Below are 23,520 nucleotides of genomic sequence, written 5' to 3'. Positions count from 1 at the left end.
CTCTTACAGGTCTAACACTTCCGAAAAACCAATACAACGCCCACCCGGAACAATATATAAAGCTAAACGAACCGTTCACTGGGTACTTATCCGTAAAAAAACCCTATTGATTTACCTGTTTTTACAAGGAAGTATATGTGAAAAAAATATTTCTACATCCCATGGCCTTTCCCAACCATTTAAATTTTTCTCTTAAAGGTCTAACACTTCCTAAAAACCAAAACAACGCCCACCCGGAACAATATATAAAGCTAAACGAACCGTTCACTGGGCACTTATCCGTACGAAAAACCCTATTGATTTACCTGTTTTTACAAGGAAATAAAATGTGAAAAAAATATTTCTACATCCCATGGCCTTTCCCAACCATTTAAATTTTTCTCTTACAGGTCTAACACTTCCGAAAAACCAAAACAACGCCCACCCGGAACAATATATAAAGCTAAACGAACGGTTCACTGGGTACTTATCCGTACGAAAATCCCTATTGATTTTCCTGTTTTTACAAGGAAGTAAAATGTGAAAAAAATATTTCTACATCCCATGGCCTTTCCCAACCATTTAAATTTTTCTCTTACAGGTCTAACACTTCCGAAAAACCAATACAACGCCCACCCGGAAGAATATATAAAGATAAACGAACCGTTCACTGGGTACTTATCCGTATGAAAATCCCTATCGATTTTCCTGTTTTTACAAGGAAGTAAAATGTGAAAAAAATATTTCTACATCCCATGGCCTTTCCCAACCATTTAAATTTTTCTCTTACAGGTCTAACACTTCCGAAAAACCAAAACAACGCCCACCCGGAACAATATATAAAGCTAAACGAACGGTTCACTGGGTACTTATCCGTACGAAAATCCCTATTGATTTTCCTGTTTTTACAAGGAAGTAAAATGTGAAAAAAATATTTCTACATCCCATGGCCTTTCCCAACCATTTAAATTTTTCTCTTACAGGTCTAACACTTCCGAAAAACCAATACAACGCCCACCCGGAAGAATATATAAAGATAAACGAACCGTTCACTGGGTACTTATCCGTTTGAAAATCCCTATTGATTTACCTGTTTTTAAAAGGAAATAAAATGTGAAAAAAATATTTCTACATCCCATGGCCTTTCCCAACCATTTAAATTTTTCTCTTACAAGTCTAACACTTCTGAAAAACCAATTCAACGCCCACCCGGAACAATATATAAAGCTAAACGAACCGTTCACTGGGTACTTATCCGTACGAAAAACCCTATTGATTTACCAGTTTTTACAAGGAAGTAAACGTGAAAAAAATATTTCTACATCCCATGGCCTTTCCCAACCATTTAAATTTTTCTCTTACAGGTCTAACACTTCCAAAAAACCAATACAACGCCCACCCGGAACAATATATAAAGCTAAACGAACCGTTCACTGGGTACTTATCCGTACGAAAATCCCTATTGATTTACCTGTTTTTAAAAGGAAATAAAATGTGAAAAAAATATTTCTACATCCCATGGCCTTTCCCAACCATTTAAATTTTTCTCTTACAGGTCTAACACTTCCGAAAAACCAAAACAACGCCCACCCGGAACAATATATAAAGCTAAACGAACCGTTCACTGGGTACTTATCCGTACGAAAATCCCTATTGATTTACCTGTTTTTACAAGGAAATAAAATGTGAAAAAATATTTCTACATCCCATGGCCTTTCCCAACCATTTAAATTTTTCTCTTACAGGTCTAACACTTCCGAAAAACCAAAACAACGCCCACCCGGAACAATATATAAAGCTAAACGAACGGTTCACTGGGTACTTATCCGTACGAAAATCCCTATTGATTTTCCTGTTTTTACAAGGAAATAAAATGTGAAAAAAATATTTCTACATCCCATGGCCTTACCCAACCATTTAAATTTTTCTCTTACAGGTCTAACACTTCCGAAAAACCAATACAACGCCCACCCGGAAGAATATATAAAGATAAACGAACCGTTCACTGGGTACTTATCCGTACGAAAATCCATATTGATTTACCTGTTTTTAAAAGGAAATAAAATGTGAAAAAAATATTTCTACATCCCATGGCCTTTCCCAACCATTTAAATTTTTCTCTTACAGGTCTAACACTTCTGAAAAACCAATTCAACGCCCACCCGGAACAATATATAAAGCTAAACGAACCGTTCACTGGGTACTTATCCGTACGAAAAACCCTATTGATTTACCTGTTTTTACAAGGAAGTAAACGTGAAAAAAATATTTCTACATCCCATGGCCTTTCCCAACCATTTAAATTTTTCTCTTACAGGTCTAACACTTCCAAAAAACCAATACAACCCCCACCCGGAACAATATATAAAGCTAAACGAACCGTTCACTGGGTACTTATCCGTACGAAAATCCCTATTGATTTACCTGTTTTTAAAAGGAAATAAAATGTGAAAAAAATATTTCTACATCCCATGGCCTTTCCCAACCATTTAAATTTTTCTCTTACAGGTCTAACACTTCTGAAAAACCAATACAACGCCCACCCGGAACAATATATAAAGCTAAACGAACCGTTCACTGGGTACTTATCCGTACGAAAAACCCTATTGATTTACCTGTTTTTACAAGGAAGTAAATGTGAAAAAAATATTTCTACATCCCATGGCCTTTCCCAACCATTTAAATTTTTCTCTTACAGGTCTAACACTTCCGAAAAACCAATACAACGCCCACCCGGAACAATATATAAAGCTAAACGAACCGTTCACTGGGTACTTATCCGTAAAAAAACCCTATTGATTTACCTGTTTTTACAAGGAAGTATATGTGAAAAAAATATTTCTACATCCCATGGCCTTTCCCAACCATTTAAATTTTTCTCTTACAGGTCTAACACTTCCTAAAAACCAAAACAACGCCCACCCGGAACAATATATAAAGCTAAACGAACCGTTCACTGGGCACTTATCCGTACGAAAAACCCTATTGATTTACCTGTTTTTACAAGGAAATAAAATGTGAAAAAAATATTTCTACATCCCATGGCCTTTCCCAACCATTTAAATTTTTCTCTTACAGGTCTAACACTTCCGAAAAACCAAAACAACGCCCACCCGGAACAATATATAAAGCTAAACGAACGGTTCACTGGGTACTTATCCGTACGAAAATCCCTATTGATTTTCCTGTTTTTACAAGGAAGTAAAATGTGAAAAAAATATTTCTACATCCCATGGCCTTTCCCAACCATTTAAATTTTTCTCTTACAGGTCTAACACTTCCGAAAAACCAATACAACGCCCACCCGGAAGAATATATAAAGATAAACGAACCGTTCACTGGGTACTTATCCGTATGAAAATCCCTATCGATTTTCCTGTTTTTACAAGGAAGTAAAATGTGAAAAAAATATTTCTACATCCCATGGCCTTTCCCAACCATTTAAATTTTTCTCTTACAGGTCTAACACTTCCGAAAAACCAAAACAACGCCCACCCGGAACAATATATAAAGCTAAACGAACGGTTCACTGGGTACTTATCCGTACGAAAATCCCTATTGATTTTCCTGTTTTTACAAGGAAGTAAAATGTGAAAAAAATATTTCTACATCCCATGGCCTTTCCCAACCATTTAAATTTTTCTCTTACAGGTCTAACACTTCCGAAAAACCAATACAACGCCCACCCGGAAGAATATATAAAGATAAACGAACCGTTCACTGGGTACTTATCCGTTTGAAAATCCCTATTGATTTACCTGTTTTTAAAAGGAAATAAAATGTGAAAAAAATATTTCTACATCCCATGGCCTTTCCCAACCATTTAAATTTTTCTCTTACAAGTCTAACACTTCTGAAAAACCAATTCAACGCCCACCCGGAACAATATATAAAGCTAAACGAACCGTTCACTGGGTACTTATCCGTACGAAAAACCCTATTGATTTACCAGTTTTTACAAGGAAGTAAACGTGAAAAAAATATTTCTACATCCCATGGCCTTTCCCAACCATTTAAATTTTTCTCTTACAGGTCTAACACTTCCAAAAAACCAATACAACGCCCACCCGGAACAATATATAAAGCTAAACGAACCGTTCACTGGGTACTTATCCGTACGAAAATCCCTATTGATTTACCTGTTTTTAAAAGGAAATAAAATGTGAAAAAAATATTTCTACATCCCATGGCCTTTCCCAACCATTTAAATTTTTCTCTTACAGGTCTAACACTTCCGAAAAACCAATACAACGCCCACCCGGAACAATATATAAAGCTAAACGAACCGTTCACTGGGTACTTATCCGTAAAAAAACCCTATTGATTTACCTGTTTTTACAAGGAAGTATATGTGAAAAAAATATTTCTACATCCCATGGCCTTTCCCAACCATTTAAATTTTTCTCTTACAGGTCTAACACTTCCTAAAAACCAAAACAACGCCCACCCGGAACAATATATAAAGCTAAACGAACCGTTCACTGGGCACTTATCCGTACGAAAAACCCTATTGATTTACCTGTTTTTACAAGGAAATAAAATGTGAAAAAAATATTTCTACATCCCATGGCCTTTCCCAACCATTTAAATTTTTCTCTTACAGGTCTAACACTTCCGAAAAACCAAAACAACGCCCACCCGGAACAATATATAAAGCTAAACGAACGGTTCACTGGGTACTTATCCGTACGAAAATCCCTATTGATTTTCCTGTTTTTACAAGGAAGTAAAATGTGAAAAAAATATTTCTACATCCCATGGCCTTTCCCAACCATTTAAATTTTTCTCTTACAGGTCTAACACTTCCGAAAAACCAATACAACGCCCACCCGGAAGAATATATAAAGATAAACGAACCGTTCACTGGGTACTTATCCGTATGAAAATCCCTATCGATTTTCCTGTTTTTACAAGGAAGTAAAATGTGAAAAAAATATTTCTACATCCCATGGCCTTTCCCAACCATTTAAATTTTTCTCTTACAGGTCTAACACTTCCGAAAAACCAAAACAACGCCCACCCGGAACAATATATAAAGCTAAACGAACGGTTCACTGGGTACTTATCCGTACGAAAATCCCTATTGATTTTCCTGTTTTTACAAGGAAGTAAAATGTGAAAAAAATATTTCTACATCCCATGGCCTTTCCCAACCATTTAAATTTTTCTCTTACAGGTCTAACACTTCCGAAAAACCAATACAACGCCCACCCGGAAGAATATATAAAGATAAACGAACCGTTCACTGGGTACTTATCCGTTTGAAAATCCCTATTGATTTACCTGTTTTTAAAAGGAAATAAAATGTGAAAAAAATATTTCTACATCCCATGGCCTTTCCCAACCATTTAAATTTTTCTCTTACAAGTCTAACACTTCTGAAAAACCAATTCAACGCCCACCCGGAACAATATATAAAGCTAAACGAACCGTTCACTGGGTACTTATCCGTACGAAAAACCCTATTGATTTACCAGTTTTTACAAGGAAGTAAACGTGAAAAAAATATTTCTACATCCCATGGCCTTTCCCAACCATTTAAATTTTTCTCTTACAGGTCTAACACTTCCAAAAAACCAATACAACGCCCACCCGGAACAATATATAAAGCTAAACGAACCGTTCACTGGGTACTTATCCGTACGAAAATCCCTATTGATTTACCTGTTTTTAAAAGGAAATAAAATGTGAAAAAAATATTTCTACATCCCATGGCCTTTCCCAACCATTTAAATTTTTCTCTTACAGGTCTAACACTTCCTAAAAACCAAAACAACGCCCACCCGGAACAATATATAAAGCTAAACGAACCGTTCACTGGGCACTTATCCGTACGAAAAACCCTATTGATTTACCTGTTTTTACAAGGAAATAAAATGTGAAAAAAATATTTCTACATCCCATGGCCTTTCCCAACCATTTAAATTTTTCTCTTACAGGTCTAACACTTCCGAAAAACCAATACAACGCCCACCCGGAAGAATATATAAAGATAAACGAACCGTTCACTGGGTACTTATCCGTTTGAAAATCCCTATTGATTTACCTGTTTTTAAAAGGAAATAAAATGTGAAAAAAATATTTCTACATCCCATGGCCTTTCCCAACCATTTAAATTTTTCTCTTACAAGTCTAACACTTCTGAAAAACCAATTCAACGCCCACCCGGAACAATATATAAAGCTAAACGAACCGTTCACTGGGTACTTATCCGTACGAAAAACCCTATTGATTTACCAGTTTTTACAAGGAAGTAAACGTGAAAAAAATATTTCTACATCCCATGGCCTTTCCCAACCATTTAAATTTTTCTCTTACAGGTCTAACACTTCCAAAAAACCAATACAACGCCCACCCGGAACAATATATAAAGCTAAACGAACCGTTCACTGGGTACTTATCCGTACGAAAATCCCTATTGATTTACCTGTTTTTAAAAGGAAATAAAATGTGAAAAAAATATTTCTACATCCCATGGCCTTTCCCAACCATTTAAATTTTTCTCTTACAGGTCTAACACTTCCTAAAAACCAAAACAACGCCCACCCGGAACAATATATAAAGCTAAACGAACCGTTCACTGGGCACTTATCCGTACGAAAAACCCTATTGATTTACCTGTTTTTACAAGGAAATAAAATGTGAAAAAAATATTTCTACATCCCATGGCATTTCCCAACCATTTAAATTTTTCTCTTACAGGTCTAACACTTCCGAAAAACCAAAACAACGCCCACCCGGAACAATATATAAAGGTAAACGAACGGTTCCCTGGGTACTTATCCGTACGAAAATCCCTATTGATTTTCCTGTTTTTACAAGGAAGTAAAATGTGAAAAAAATATTTCTACATCCCATGGCCTTTCCCAACCATTTAAATTTTTCTCTTACAGGTCTAACACTTCCGAAAAACCAAAACAACGCCCACCCGGAACAATATATAAAGCTAAACGAACGGTTCACTGGGTACTTATCCGTACGAAAATCACTATTGATTTACCTGTTTTTACAAGGAAGTAAAATGTGAAAAAAATATTTCTATATCCCATGGCCTTTCCCAACCATTTAAATTTTTCTCTTACAGGTCAAACACTTCCGAAAAACCAAAACAACGCCCACCCGGAAGAATATATAAAGATAAACGAACCGTTCACTGGGTACTTATCCGTATGAAAATCCCTATCGATTTACCTGTTTTTACAAGGAAATAAAATGTGAAAAAAATATTTCTACATCCCATGGCCTTTCCCAACCATTTAAATTTTTCTCTTACAGGTCTAACACTTCCGAAAAACCAAAACAACGCCCACCCGGAACAATATATAAAGCTAAACGAACGGTTCACTGGGTACTTATCCGTACGAAAATCCCTATTGATTTTCCTGTTTTTACAAGGAAGTAAAATGTGAAAAAAATATTTCTACATCCCATGGCCTTTCCCAACCATTTAAATTTTTCTCTTACAGGTCTAACACTTCCGAAAAACCAAAACAACGCCCACCCTGAACAATATATAAAGGTAAACGAACGGTTCCCTGGGTACTTATCCGTACGAAAAACCCTATTGATTTACCTGTTTTTACAAGGAAGTATATGTGAAAAAAATATTTCTACATCCCATGGCCTTTCCCAACCATTTAAATTTTTCTCTTACAGGTCTAACACTTCCTAAAAACCAAAACAACGCCCACCCGGAACAATATATAAAGCTAAACGAACCGTTCACTGGGCACTTATCCGTACGAAAAACCCTATTGATTTACCTGTTTTTACAAGGAAATAAAATGTGAAAAAAATATTTCTACATCCCATGGCCTTTCCCAACCATTTAAATTTTTCTCTTACATGTCTAACACTTCCGAAAAACCAAAACAACGCCCACCCGGAACAATATATAAAGCTAAACGAACGGTTCACTGGGTACTTATCCGTACGAAAATCCCTATTGATTTTCCTGTGTTTACAAGGAAGTAAAATGTGAAAAAAATATTTCTACATCCCATGGCCTTTCCCAACCATTTAAATTTTTCTCTTACAGGTCTAACACTTCCGAAAAACCAATACAACGCCCACCCGGAAGAATATATAAAGATAAACGAACCGTTCACTGGGTACTTATCCGTATGAAAATCCCTATCGATTTTCCTGTTTTTACAAGGAAGTAAAATGTGAAAAAAATATTTCTACATCCCATGGCCTTTCCCAACCATTTAAATTTTTCTCTTACAGGTCTAACACTTCCGAAAAACCAAAACAACGCCCACCCGGAACAATATATAAAGCTAAACGAACGGTTCACTGGGTACTTATCCGTACGAAAATCCCTATTGATTTTCCTGGTTTTACAAGGAAGTAAAATGTGAAAAAAATATTTCTACATCCCATGGCCTTTCCCAACCATTTAAATTTTTCTCTTACAGGTCTAACACTTCCGAAAAACCAATACAACGCCCACCCGGAAGAATATATAAAGATAAACGAACCGTTCACTGGGTACTTATCCGTACGAAAATCCCTATTGATTTACCTGTTTTTAAAAGGAAATAAAATGTGAAAAAAATATTTCTACATCCCATGGCCTTTCCCAACCATTTAAATTTTTCTCTTACAAGTCTAACACTTCTGAAAAACCAATTCAACGCCCACCCGGAACAATATATAAAGCTAAACGAACCGTTCACTGGGTACTTATCCGTACGAAAAACCCTATTGATTTACCAGTTTTTACAAGGAAGTAAACGTTAAAAAAATATTTCTACATCCCATGGCCTTTCCCAACCATTTAAATTTTTCTCTTACAGGTCTAACACTTCCAAAAAACCAATACAACGCCCACCCGGAACAATATATAAAGCTAAACGAACCGTTCACTGGGTACTTATCCGTACGAAAATCCCTATTGATTTACCTGTTTTTAAAAGGAAATAAATGTGAAAAAAATATTTCTACATCCCATGGCCTTTCCCAACCATTTAAATTTTTCTCTTACAGGTCTAACACTTCCTAAAAACCAAAACAACGCCCACCCGGAACAATATATAAAGCTAAACGAACCGTTCACTGGGCACTTATCCGTACGAAAAACCCTATTGATTTACCTGTTTTTACAAGGAAATAAAATGTGAAAAAAATATTTCTACATCCCATGGCCTTTCCCAACCATTTAAATTTTTCTCTTACAGGTCTAACACTTCCGAAAAACCAAAACAACGCCCACCCGGAACAATATATAAAGCTAAACGAACGGTTCACTGGGTACTTATCCGTACGAAAATCCCTATTGATTTTCCTGTGTTTACAAGGAAGTAAAATGTGAAAAAAATATTTCTACATCCCATGGCCTTTCCCAACCATTTAAATTTTTCTCTTACAGGTCTAACACTTCCGAAAAACCAATACAACGCCCACCCGGAAGAATATATAAAGATAAACGAACCGTTCACTGGGTACTTATCCGTATGAAAATCCCTATCGATTTTCCTGTTTTTACAAGGAAGTAAAATGTGAAAAAAATATTTCTACATCCCATGGCCTTTCCCAACCATTTAAATTTTTCTCTTACAGGTCTAACACTTCCGAAAAACCAAAACAACGCCCACCCGGAACAATATATAAAGCTAAACGAACGGTTCACTGGGTACTTATCCGTACGAAAATCCCTATTGATTTTCCTGGTTTTACAAGGAAGTAAAATGTGAAAAAAATATTTCTACATCCCATGGCCTTTCCCAACCATTTAAATTTTTCTCTTACAGGTCTAACACTTCCGAAAAACCAATACAACGCCCACCCGGAAGAATATATAAAGATAAACGAACCGTTCACTGGGTACTTATCCGTACGAAAATCCCTATTGATTTACCTGTTTTTAAAAGGAAATAAAATGTGAAAAAAATATTTCTACATCCCATGGCCTTTCCCAACCATTTAAATTTTTCTCTTACAAGTCTAACACTTCTGAAAAACCAATTCAACGCCCACCCGGAACAATATATAAAGCTAAACGAACCGTTCACTGGGTACTTATCCGTACGAAAAACCCTATTGATTTACCAGTTTTTACAAGGAAGTAAACGTTAAAAAAATATTTCTACATCCCATGGCCTTTCCCAACCATTTAAATTTTTCTCTTACAGGTCTAACACTTCCAAAAAACCAATACAACGCCCACCCGGAACAATATATAAAGCTAAACGAACCGTTCACTGGGTACTTATCCGTACGAAAATCCCTATTGATTTACCTGTTTTTAAAAGGAAATAAATGTGAAAAAAATATTTCTACATCCCATGGCCTTTCCCAACCATTTAAATTTTTCTCTTACAGGTCTAACACTTCCTAAAAACCAAAACAACGCCCACCCGGAACAATATATAAAGCTAAACGAACCGTTCACTGGGCACTTATCCGTACGAAAAACCCTATTGATTTACCTGTTTTTACAAGGAAATAAAATGTGAAAAATATATTTCTACATCCCATGGCCTTTCCCAACCATTTAAATTTTTCTCTTACAGGTCTAACACTTCCTAAAAACCAAAACAACGCCCACCCGGAACAATATATAAAGCTAAACGAACCGTTCACTGGGCACTTATCCGTACGAAAAACCCTATTGATTTACCTGTTTTTACAAGGAAATAAAATGTGAAAAAAATATTTCTACATCCCATGGCATTTCCCAACCATTTAAATTTTTCTCTTACAGGTCTAACACTTCCGAAAAACCAAAACAACGCCCACCCGGAACAATATATAAAGGTAAACGAACGGTTCCCTGGGTACTTATCCGTACGAAAATCCCTATTGATTTTCCTGTTTTTACAAGGAAGTAAAATGTGAAAAAAATATTTCTACATCCCATGGCCTTTCCCAACCATTTAAATTTTTCTCTTACAGGTCTAACACTTCCGAAAAACCGAAACAACGCCCACCCGGAACAATATATAAAGCTAAACGAACGGTTCACTGGGTACTTATCCGTACGAAAATCACTATTGATTTACCTGTTTTTACAAGGAAGTAAAATGTGAAAAAAATATTTCTATATCCCATGGCCTTTCCCAACCATTTAAATTTTTCTCTTACAGGTCAAACACTTCCGAAAAACCAAAACAACGCCCACCCGGAAGAATATATAAAGATAAACGAACCGTTCACTGGGTACGTATCCGTATGAAAATCCCTATCGATTTACCTGTTTTTACAAGGAAATAAAATGTGAAAAAAATATTTCTACATCCCATGGCCTTTCCCAACCATTTAAATTTTTCTCTTACAGGTCTAACACTTCCGAAAAACCAAAACAACGCCCACCCGGAACAATATATAAAGCTAAACGAACGGTTCCCTGGGTACTTATCCGTACGAAAATCCCTATTGATTTTCCTGTTTTTACAAGGAAGTAAAATGTGAAAAAAATATTTCTACATCCCATGGCCTTTCCCAACCATTTAAATTTTTCTCTTACAGGTCTAACACTTCCGAAAAACCAATACAACGCCCACCCGGAACAATATATAAAGCTAAACGAACCGTTCACTGGGTACTTATCCGTAAAAAAACCCTATTGATTTACCTGTTTTTACAAGGAAGTATATGTGAAAAAAATATTTCTACATCCCATGGCCTTTCCCAACCATTTAAATTTTTCTCTTACAGGTCTAACACTTCCTAAAAACCAAAACAACGCCCACCCGGAACAATATATAAAGCTAAACGAACCGTTCACTGGGCACTTATCCGTACGAAAAACCCTATTGATTTACCTGTTTTTACAAGGAAATAAAATGTGAAAAAAATATTTCTACATCCCATGGCCTTTCCCAACCATTTAAATTTTTCTCTTACAGGTCTAACACTTCCGAAAAACCAAAACAACGCCCACCCGGAACAATATATAAAGCTAAATGAACGGTTCACTGGGTACTTATCCGTACGAAAATCCCTATTGATTTTCCTGTGTTTACAAGGAAGTAAAATGTGAAAAAAATATTTCTACATCCCATGGCCTTTCCCAACCATTTAAATTTTTCTCTTACAGGTCTAACACTTCCGAAAAACCAATACAACGCCCACCCGGAAGAATATATAAAGATAAACGAACCGTTCACTGGGTACTTATCCGTATGAAAATCCCTATCGATTTTCCTGTTTTTACAAGGAAGTAAAATGTGAAAAAAATATTTCTACATCCCATGGCCTTTCCCAACCATTTAAATTTTTCTCTTACAGGTCTAACACTTCCGAAAAACCAAAACAACGCCCACCCGGAACAATATATAAAGCTAAACGAACGGTTCACTGGGTACTTATCCGTACGAAAATCCCTATTGATTTTCCTGTTTTTACAAGGAAGTAAAATGTGAAAAAAATATTTCTACATCCCATGGCCTTTCCCAACCATTTAAATTTTTCTCTTACAGGTCTAACACTTCCGAAAAACCAATACAACGCCCACCCGGAAGAATATATAAAGATAAACGAACCGTTCACTGGGTACTTATCCGTACGAAAATCCCTATTGATTTACCTGTTTTTAAAAGGAAATAAAATGTGAAAAAAATATTTCTACATCCCATGGCCTTTCCCAACCATTTAAATTTTTCTCTTACAAGTCTAACACTTCTGAAAAACCAATTCAACGCCCACCCGGAACAATATATAAAGCTAAACGAACCGTTCACTGGGTACTTATCCGTACGAAAAACCCTATTGATTTACCAGTTTTTACAAGGAAGTAAACGTGAAAAAAATATTTCTACATCCCATGGCCTTTCCCAACCATTTAAATTTTTCTCTTACAGGTCTAACACTTCCAAAAAACCAATACAACGCCCACCCGGAACAATATATAAATCTAAACGAACCGTTCACTGGGTACTTATCCGTACGAAAATCCCTATTGATTTACCTGTTTTTAAAAGGAAATAAATGTGAAAAAAATATTTCTACATCCCATGGCCTTTCCCAACCATTTAAATTTTTCTCTTACAGGTCTAACACTTCCTAAAATCCAAAACAACGCCCACCCGGAACAATATATAAAGCTAAACGAACCGTTCACTGGGTACATATCCGTACGAAAAACCCTATTGATTTACCTGTTTTTACAAGGAAATAAAATGTGAAAAAAATATTTCTACATCCCATGGCATTTCCCAACCATTTAAATTTTTCTCTTACAGGTCTAACACTTCCGAAAAACCAAAACAACGCCCACCCGGAACAATATATAAAGGTAAACGAACGGTTCCCTGGCTACTTATCCGTACGAAAATCCCTATTGATTTTCCTGTTTTTACAAGGAAGTAAAATGTGAAAAAAATATTTCTACATCCCATGGCCTTTCCCAACCATTTAAATTTTTCTCTTACAGGTCTAACACTTCCGAAAAACCAAAACAACGCCCACCCGGAACAATATATAAAGCTAAACGAACGGTTCACTGGGTACTTATCCGTACGAAAATCACTATTGATTTACCTGTTTTTACAAGGAAGTAAAATGTGAAAAAAATATTTCTACATCCCATGGCCTTTCCCAACCATTTAAATTTTTCTCTTACAGGTCAAACACTTCCGAAAAACCAAAACAACGCCCACCCGTAAGAATATATAAAGATAAACGAACCGTTCACTGGGTACATATCCGTATGAAAATCCCTATCGATTTACCTGTTTTTACAAGGAAATAAAATGTGAAAAAAATATTTCTACATCCCATGGCCTTTCCCAACCATTTAAATTTTTCTCTTACAGGTCTAACACTTCCGAAAAACCAAAACAACGCCCACCCGGAACAATATATAAAGCTAAACGAACGGTTCACTGGGTACTTATCCGTACGAAAATCCCTATTGATTTTCCTGTTTTTACAAGGAAGTAAAATGTGAAAAAAATATTTCTACATCCCATGGCCTTTCCCAACCATTTAAATTTTTCTCTTACAGGTCTAACACTTCCGAAAAACCAAAACAACGCCCACCCGGAACAATATATAAAGGTAAACGAACGGTTCCCTGGGTACTTATCCGTACGAAAATCCCTATTGATTTTCCTGTTTTTACAAGGAAGTAAAATGTGAAAAAAATATTTCTACATCCCATGGCCTTTCCCAACCATTTAAATTTTTCTCTTACAGGTCTAACACTTCCGAAAAACCAAAACAACGCCCACCCGGAACAATATATAAAGCTAAACGAACGGTTCACTGGGTACTTATCCGTACGAAAATCACTATTGATTTACCTGTTTTTACAAGGACGTAAAATGTGAAAAAAATATTTCTACATCCCATGGCCTTTCCCAACCATTTAAATTTTTCTCTTACAGGTCAAACACTTCCGAAAAACCAAAACAACGCCCACCCGGAAGAATATATAAAGATAAACGAACCGTTCACTGGGTACTTATCCGTACGAAAATCCCTATCGATTTTCCTGTTTTTACAAGGAAGTAAAATGTGAAAAAAATATTTCTACATCCCATGGCCTTTCCCAACCATTTAAATTTTTCTCTTACAGGTCTAACACTTCCGAAAAACCAAAACAACGCCCACCCGGAACAATATATAAAGCTAAACAAACGGTTCACTGGGTACTTATCCGTACGAAAATCCCTATTGATTTTCCTGTTTTTACAAGGAAGTAAAATGTGAAAAAAATATTTCTACATCCCATGGCCTTTCCCAACCATTTAAATTTTTCTCTTACAGGTCTAACACTTCCGAAAAACCAATACAACGCCCACCCGGAAGAATATGTAAAGATAAACGAACCGTTCACTTGGTACTTATCCGTATGAAAATCCCTATCGATTTTCCTGTTTTTACAAGGAAGTAAAATGTGAAAAAAATATTTCTACATCCCATGGCCTTTCCCAACCATTTAAATTTTTCTCTTACAGGTCTAACACTTCCGAAAAACCAAAACAACGCCCACCCGGAACAATATATAAAGCTAAACGAACGGTTCACTGTGTACTTATCCGTACGAAAATCCCTATTGATTTTCCTGTTTTTACAAGGAAGTAAAGTGTGAAAAAAATATTTCTACATCCCATGGCCTTTCCCAACCATTTAAATTTTTCTCTTACAGGTCTAACACTTCCGAAAAAACAATACAACGCCCACCCGGAACAATATATAAAGCTAAACGTACGGTTCACTGGGTACTTATCCGTACGAAAAACCCTATTGATTTACCTGTTTTTACAAGGAAGTAAATGTGAAAAAAATATTTCTAAATCCCATGGCCTTTCCCAACCATTTAAATTTTTCTCTTACAGGTCTAACACTTCCGAAAAACCAATACAACGCCCACCCGGAACAATATATAAAGCTAAACGAACCGTTCACTGGGTACTTATCCGTACGAAAAACCCTATTGATTTACCTGTTTTTACAAGGAAGTAAATGTGAAAAAAATATTTCTACATCCCATGGCCTTTCCCAACCATTTAAATTTTTCTCTTACAGGTCTAACACTTCCAAAAAACCAATACAACGCCCACCCGGAACAATATATAAAGCTAAACGAACCGTTCACTGGGTACTTATCTGTACGAAAATCCCTATTGACTTACCTGTTTTTAAAAGGAAATAAAATGTGAAAAAAATATTTCTACATCCCATGGCCTTTCCCAACCATTTAAATTTTTCTCTTACAGGTCTAACACTTCTCAAAAACCAATACAACGCCCACCCGGAACAATATAAAAAGCTAAACGAACCGTTCACTGGGTACTTATCCGTATGAAAAACCCTATTGATTTACCTGTTTTTACAAGGAAGTAAATGTGAAAAAAATATTTCTACATCCCATGGCCTTTCCCAACCATTTAAATTTTTCTCTTACAGGTCTAACAATTCCGAAAATCCAATACAACGCCCACCCCGAACAATATATAAAGATAAACGAACCGTTCACTAGGTACTTATCCGTCCGAAAATCCCTATCGATTTTCCTGTTTTTACAAGGAAGTAAAATGTGAAAAAAATATTTCTACATCCCATGGCCTTTCCCAACCATTTAAATTTTTCTCTTACAGGTCTAACACTTCCGAAAAACCAAAACAACGCCCACCCGGAACAATATATAAAGCGAAACGAACCGTTCACTGGGCACTTATCCGTACGAAAAACCCTATTGATTTACCTGTTTTTACAAGGAAATAAAATGTGAAAAAAATATTTCTACATCCCATGGCCTTTCCCAACCATTTAAATTTTTCTCTTACAGGTCTAACACTTCCGAAAAACCAAAACAACGCCACCCGGAACAATATATAAAGCTAAACGAACGGTTCACTGGGTACTTATCCGTACGAAAATCCCTATTGATTTTCCTGTTTTTACAAGGAAGTAAAATGTGAAAAAAATATTTCTACATCCCATGGCCTTTCCCAACCATTTAAATTTTTCTCTTACAGGTCTAACACATGCGAAAAACCAATACAATGCCCACCCGGAACAATATATAAAGCTAAACGAACCGTTCACTGGGTACTTATCCGTAAGAAAATCCCTATTGATTTACCTGTTTTTACAAGGAAATAAAATGTGAAAAAAATATTTCTAAATCCCATGGCCTTTCCAAACCATTTAAATTTTTCTCTTACAGGTGTAACACTTCCGAAAAACCAATACAACGCCCACCCGGAAGAATATATAAAGCTAAACGAACCGTTCACTGGGCACTTATCCGTACGAAAATCCCTATCGATTTACCTGTATTTACAAGGAAATAAAATGTGAGAAAAATATTTCTACATACCATGGCCTTTCCCAACCATTTAAATTTTTCTCTTACAGGTCTAACACTTCTGAAAAACCAATACAACGCCCACCCGGAACAATATATAAAGCTAAACGAACCGTTCACTGGGTACTTATCCGTACGAAAATCACTATTGATCTACCTGTCTTTACAAGGAAGTAAAATGTGAAAAAAATATTTCTACATCCCATGGCCTTTCCCAACCTTTTAAATTTTTCTCTTACAGGTCTAACACATGCGAAAAACCAATACAACGCCCACCCGGAACAATATATAAAGCTAAACGAACCTTTCACTGGGTACTTATCCGTACGAAAATCCCTATTGATTTACCTGTTTTTACAAGGAAATAAAATGTGAAAAAAATATTTCTAAATCCCATGGCCTTTCCAAACCATTTAAATTTTTCTCTTACAGGTGTAACACTTCCGAAAAACCAATACAACGCCCACCCGGAAGAATATATAAAGCTAAACGAACCGTTAACTGGGTACTTATCCGTATGAAAATCCCTATTGATTTACCTGTTTTTAAACGGAAATAAAATGTGAAAAAATATTTCTACATCCCATGGCCTTTCCCAACCATTTAAATTTTTCTCTTACAGGTCTAACACTTCCGAAAAACCAATACAACGCCCACCCGGAACAATATATAAAGCTAAACGAACTGTTCACTGGGCACTTATCCGTACGAAAAACCCTATTGATTTACCTGTTTTTACAAGGAAGTAAATGTGAAAAAAATATTTATACATCCCATGGCCTTTCACAACCATTTAAATTTTTCTCTTACAGGTCTAACACTTCCGAAAAACCAATACAACGCCCACCCGGAACAATATATAAAGCTAAATGCACCGTTCACTGGGCACTTATCCGTACGAAAATCCCTATCGATTTTCCTGTTTTTACAAGGAAGTAAAATGTGAAAAAAATATTTCTACATCCCATGGCCTTTCCCAGCCATTTAAATTTTTCTCTTACAGGTCTAACACTTCCGAAAAACCAAAACAACGCCAACCCAGAACAATATATAAAGCTAAATGAACCATTCACTGGGCACTTATCCGTACGAAAAACCCTATTGATTTACCTGTTTTTACAAGGAAATAAAATGTGAAAAAAATATTTCTACATCCCATGGCCTTTCCCAACCATTTAAATTTTTCTCTTACAGGTGTAACACTTCCGAAAAACCAATACAACGCCCACCCGGAACAATATATAAAGCTAAACGAACCGTTCACTGGGTACTTATCCGTACGAAAAACCCTATTGATTTACCGGTTTTTACAAGGAAGTAAATGTGAAAAAAATATTTCTACATCCCATGGCCTTTCCCAACCATTTAAATTTTTCTCTTACAGGTCTAACACTTCTGAAAAACCAATACAACGCCCACCCGGAACAATATATAAAGCTAAACGAACCGTTCACTGGGTACTTATCCATACGAAAAACCCTATTGATTTACCTGTTTTTACAAGGAAGTAAATGTGAAAAAAATATTTCTACATCCCATGGCCTTTCCCAACCATTTAAATTTTTCTCTTACAGGTCTAACACTTCCGAAAAACCATTACAACGCCCACCCGGAACAATATATAAAGCTAAACGAACCGTTCACTGGGTACTTATCCGTAAAAAAACCCTATTGATTTACCTGTTTTTACAAGGAAGTATATGTGAAAAAAATATTTCTACATCCCATGGCCTTTCCCAACCATTTAAATTTTTCTCTTACAGGTCTAACACTTCCTAAAAACCAAAACAACGCCCACCCGGAACAATATATAAAGCTAAACGAACCGTTCACTGGGCACTTATCCGTACGAAAAACCCTATTGATTTACCTGTTTTTACAAGGAAATAAAATGTGAAAAAAATATTTCTACATCCCATGGCCTTTCCCAACCATTTAAATTTTTCTCTTACAGGTCTAACACTTCCGAAAAACCAAAACAACGCCCACCCGGAACAATATATAAAGCTAAACGAACGGTTCACTGGGTACTTATCCGTACGAAAATCCCTATTGATTTTCCTGTTTTTACAAGGAAGTAAAATGTGAAAAAAATATTTCTACATCCCATGGCCTTTCCCAACCATTTAAATTTTTCTCTTACAGGTCTAACACTTCCGAAAAACCAATACAACGCCCACCCGGAAGAATATATAAAGATAAACGAACCGTTCACTGGGTACTTATCCGTATGAAAATCCCTATCGATTTTCCTGTTTTTACAAGGAAGTAAAATGTGAAAAAAATATTTCTACATCCCATGGCCTTTCCCAACCATTTAAATTTTTCTCTTACAGGTCTAACACTTCCGAAAAACCAAAACAACGCCCACCCGGAACAATATATAAAGCTAAACGAACGGTTCACTGTGTACTTATCCGTACTTAAATCCCTATTGATTTTCCTGTTTTTACAAGGAAGTAAAATGTGAAAAAAATATTTCTACATCCCATGGCCTTACCCAACCATTTAAATTTTTCTCTTACAGGTCTAACACTTCCGAAAAACCAATACAACGCCCACCCGGAAGAATATATAAAGCTAAACGAACCGTTCACTGGGTACTTATCCGTACGAAAATCCCTATTGATTTTCCTGTTTTTACAAGGAAGTAAAATGTGAAAAAAATATTTCTACATCCCATGGCCTTTCCCAACCATTTAAATTTTTCTCTTACAGGTCTAACACTTCCGAAAAACCAATACAACGCCCACCCGGAAGAATATATAAAGATAAACGAACCGTTCACTGGGTACTTATCCGTATGAAAATCCCTATCGATTTTCCTGTTTTTACAAGGAAGTAAAATGTGAAAAAAATATTTCTACATCCCATGGCCTTTCCCAACCATTTAAATTTTTCTCTTACAGGTCTAACACTTCCGAAAAACCAAAACAACGCCCACCCGGAACAATATATAAAGCTAAACGAACGGTTCACTGTGTACTTATCCGTACTTAAATCCCTATTGATTTTCCTGTTTTTACAAGGAAGTAAAATGTGAAAAAAATATTTCTACATCCCATGGCCTTACCCAACCATTTAAATTTTTCTCTTACAGGTCTAACACTTCCGAAAAACCAATACAACGCCCACCCGGAAGAATATATAAAGATAAACGAACCGTTCACTGGGTACTTATCCGTACGAAAATCCCTATTGATTTACCTGTTTTTAAAAGGAAATAAAATGTGAAAAAAATATTTTTACATCCCATGGCCTTTCCCAACCATTTAAATTTTTCTCTTACAGGTCTAACACTTCTGAAAAACCAATTCAACGCCCACCCGGAACAATATATAAAGCTAAACGAACCGTTCACTGGGTACTTATCCGTACGAAAAACCCTATTGGTTTACCTGTTTTTACAAGGAAGTAAACGTGAAAAAAATATTTCTACATCCCATGGCCTTTCCCAACCGTTTAAATTTTTCTCTTACAGGTGTAAAACTTCCGAAAAACCAATACAACGCCCACCCAGAACAATATATAAAGCTAAACGAACCGTTCACTGGGTACTTATCCGTACGAAAAACCCTATTGATTTACCGGTTTTTACAAGGAAGTAAATGTGAAAAAAATATTTCTACATCCCATGGCCTTTCCCAACCATTTAAATTTTTCTCTTACAGGTCTAACACTTCCAAAAAACCAATACAACGCCCACCCGGAACAATATATAAAGCTAAACGAACCGTTCACTGGGTACTTATCCGTACGAAAATCCCTATTGATTTACCTGTTTTTAAAAGGAAATAAAATGTGAAAAAAATATTTCTACATCCCATGGCCTTTCCCAACCATTTAAATTTTTCTCTTACAGGTCTAACACTTCTGAAAAACCAATACAACGCCCACCCGGAACAATATATAAAGCTAAACGAACCGTTCACTGGGTACTTATCCGTACGAAAAACCCTATTGATTTACCTGTTTTTACAAGGAAGTAAATGTGAAAAAAATATTTCTACATCCCATGGCCTTTCCCAACCATTTAAATTTTTCTCTTACAGGTCTAACACTTCCGAAAAACCAATACAACGCCCACCCGGAACAATATATAAAGCTAAACGAACCGTTCACTGGGTACTTATCCGTAAAAAAACCCTATTGATTTACCTATTTTTACAAGGAAGTATATGTGAAAAAAATATTTCTACATCCCATGGCCTTTCCCAACCATTTAAATTTTTCTCTTACAGGTCTAACACTTCCTAAAAACCAAAACAACGCCCACCCGGAACAATATATAAAGCTAAACGAACCGTTCACTGGGCACTTATCCGTACGAAAAACCCTATTGATTTACCTGTTTTTACAAGGAAGTAAACGTGAAAAAAATATTTCTACATCCCATGGCCTTTCCCAACCGTTTAAATTTTTCTCTTACAGGTGGAACACTTCCGAAAAACCAATACAACGCCCACCCAGAACAATATATAAAGCTAAACGAACCGTTCACTGGGTACTTATCCGTATGAAAAACCCTATTGATTTACCGGTTTTTACAAGGAAGTAAATGTGAAAAAAATATTTCTACATCCCATGGCCTTTCCCAACCATTTAAATTTTTCTCTTACAGGTCTAACACTTCCAAAAAACCAATACAACGCCCACCCGGAACAATATATAAAGCTAAACGAACCGTTCACTGGGTACTTATCCGTACGAAAATCCCTATTGATTTACCTGTTTTTAAAAGGAAATAAAATGTGAAAAAAATATTTCTACATCCCATGGCCTTTCCCAACCATTTAAATTTTTCTCTTACAGGTCTAACACTTCTGAAAAACCAATACAACGCCCACCCGGAACAATATATAAAGCTAAACGAACCGTTCACTGGGTACTTATCCGTACGAAAAACCCTATTGATTTACCTGTTTTTACAAGGAAGTAAATGTGAAAAAAATATTTCTACATCCCATGGCCTTTCCCAACCATTTAAATTTTTCTCTTACAGGTCTAACGCTTCCGAAAAACCAATACAACGCCCACCCGGAACAATATATAAAGCTAAACGAACCGTTCACTGGGTACTTATCCGTAAAAAAACCCTATTGATTTACCTGTTTTTACAAGGAAGTATATGTGAAAAAAATATTTCTACATCCCATGGCCTTTCCCAACCATTTAAATTTTTCTCTTACAGGTCTAACACTTCCTAAAAACCAAAACAACGCCCACCCGGAACAATATATAAAGCTAAACGAACCGTTCACTGGGCACTTATCCGTACGAAAAACCCTATTGATTTACCTGTTTTTACAAGGAAATAAAATGTGAAAAAAATATTTCTACATCCCATGGCCTTTCCCAACCATTTAAATTTTTCTCTTACAGGTCTAACACTTCCGAAAAACCAAAACAACGCCCACCCGGAACAATATATAAAGCTAAACGAACGGTTCACTGGGTACTTATCCGTACGAAAATCCCTTTTGATTTTCCTGTTTTTACAAGGAAGTAAAATGTGAAAAAAATATTTCTACATCCCATGGCCTTTCCCAACCATTTAAATTTTTCTCTTACAGGTCCAACACTTCCGAAAAACCAATACAACGCCCACCCGGAAGAATATATAAAGATAAACGAACCGTTCACTGGGTACTTATCCGTATGAAAATCCCTATCGATTTTCCTGTTTTTACAAGGAAGTAAAATGTGAAAAAAATATTTCTACATCCCATGGCCTTTCCCAACCATTTAAATTTTTCTCTTACAGGTCTAACACTTCCGAAAAACCAAAACAACGCCCACCCGGAACAATATATAAAGCTAAACGAACGGTTCACTGTGTACTTATCCGTACTTAAATCCCTATTGATTTTCCTGTTTTTACAAGGAAGTAAAATGTGAAAAAAATATTTCTACATCCCATGGCCTTACCCAACCATTTAAATTTTTCTCTTACAGGTCTAACACTTCCGAAAAACCAATACAACGCCCACCCGGAAGAATATATAAAGATAAACGAACCGTTCACTGGGTACTTATCCGTACGAATATCCCTATTGATTTACCTGTTTTTAAAAGGAAATAAAATGTGAAAAAAATATTTCTACATCCCATGGCCTTTCCCAACCATTTAAATTTTTCTCTTGCAGGTCTAACACTTCTGAAAAACCAATTCCACGCCCACCCGGAACAATATATAAAGCTAAACGAACCGTTCACTGGGTACTTATCCGTACGAAAAACCCTATTGATTTACCTGTTTTTACAAGGAAGTAAACGTGAAAAAAATATTTCTACATCCCATGGCCTTTCCCAACCATTTAAATTTTTCTCTTACAGGTCTAACACTTCCAAAAAACCAATACAACGCCCACCCGGAACAATATATAAAGCTAAACGAACCGTTCACTGGGTACTTATCCGTACGAAAATCCCTATTGATTTACCTGTTTTTAAAAGGAAATAAAATGTGAAAAAAATATTTCTACATCCCATGGCCTTTCCCAACCATTTAAATTTTTCTCTTACAGGTCTAACAATTCTGAAAAACCAATACAACGCCCACCCGGAACAATATATAAAGCTAAACGAACCGTTCACTGGGTACTTATCCGTACGAAAAACCCTATTGATTTACCTGTTTTTACAAGGAAGTAAATGTGAAAAAAATATTTCTACATCCCATGGCCTTTCCCAACCATTTAAATTTTTCTCTTACAGGTCTAACACTTCCGAAAAACCAATACAACGCCCACCCGGAACAATATATAAAGCTAAACGAA

The sequence above is a fragment of the Paroedura picta genome, chromosome 11 (genome assembly GCF_049243985.1).
Source record: "Paroedura picta isolate Pp20150507F chromosome 11, Ppicta_v3.0, whole genome shotgun sequence".
Taxonomy (NCBI): Eukaryota; Metazoa; Chordata; class Lepidosauria; order Squamata; family Gekkonidae; genus Paroedura; species Paroedura picta.
Note: the sequence above shows the minus strand (reverse complement) of the source record.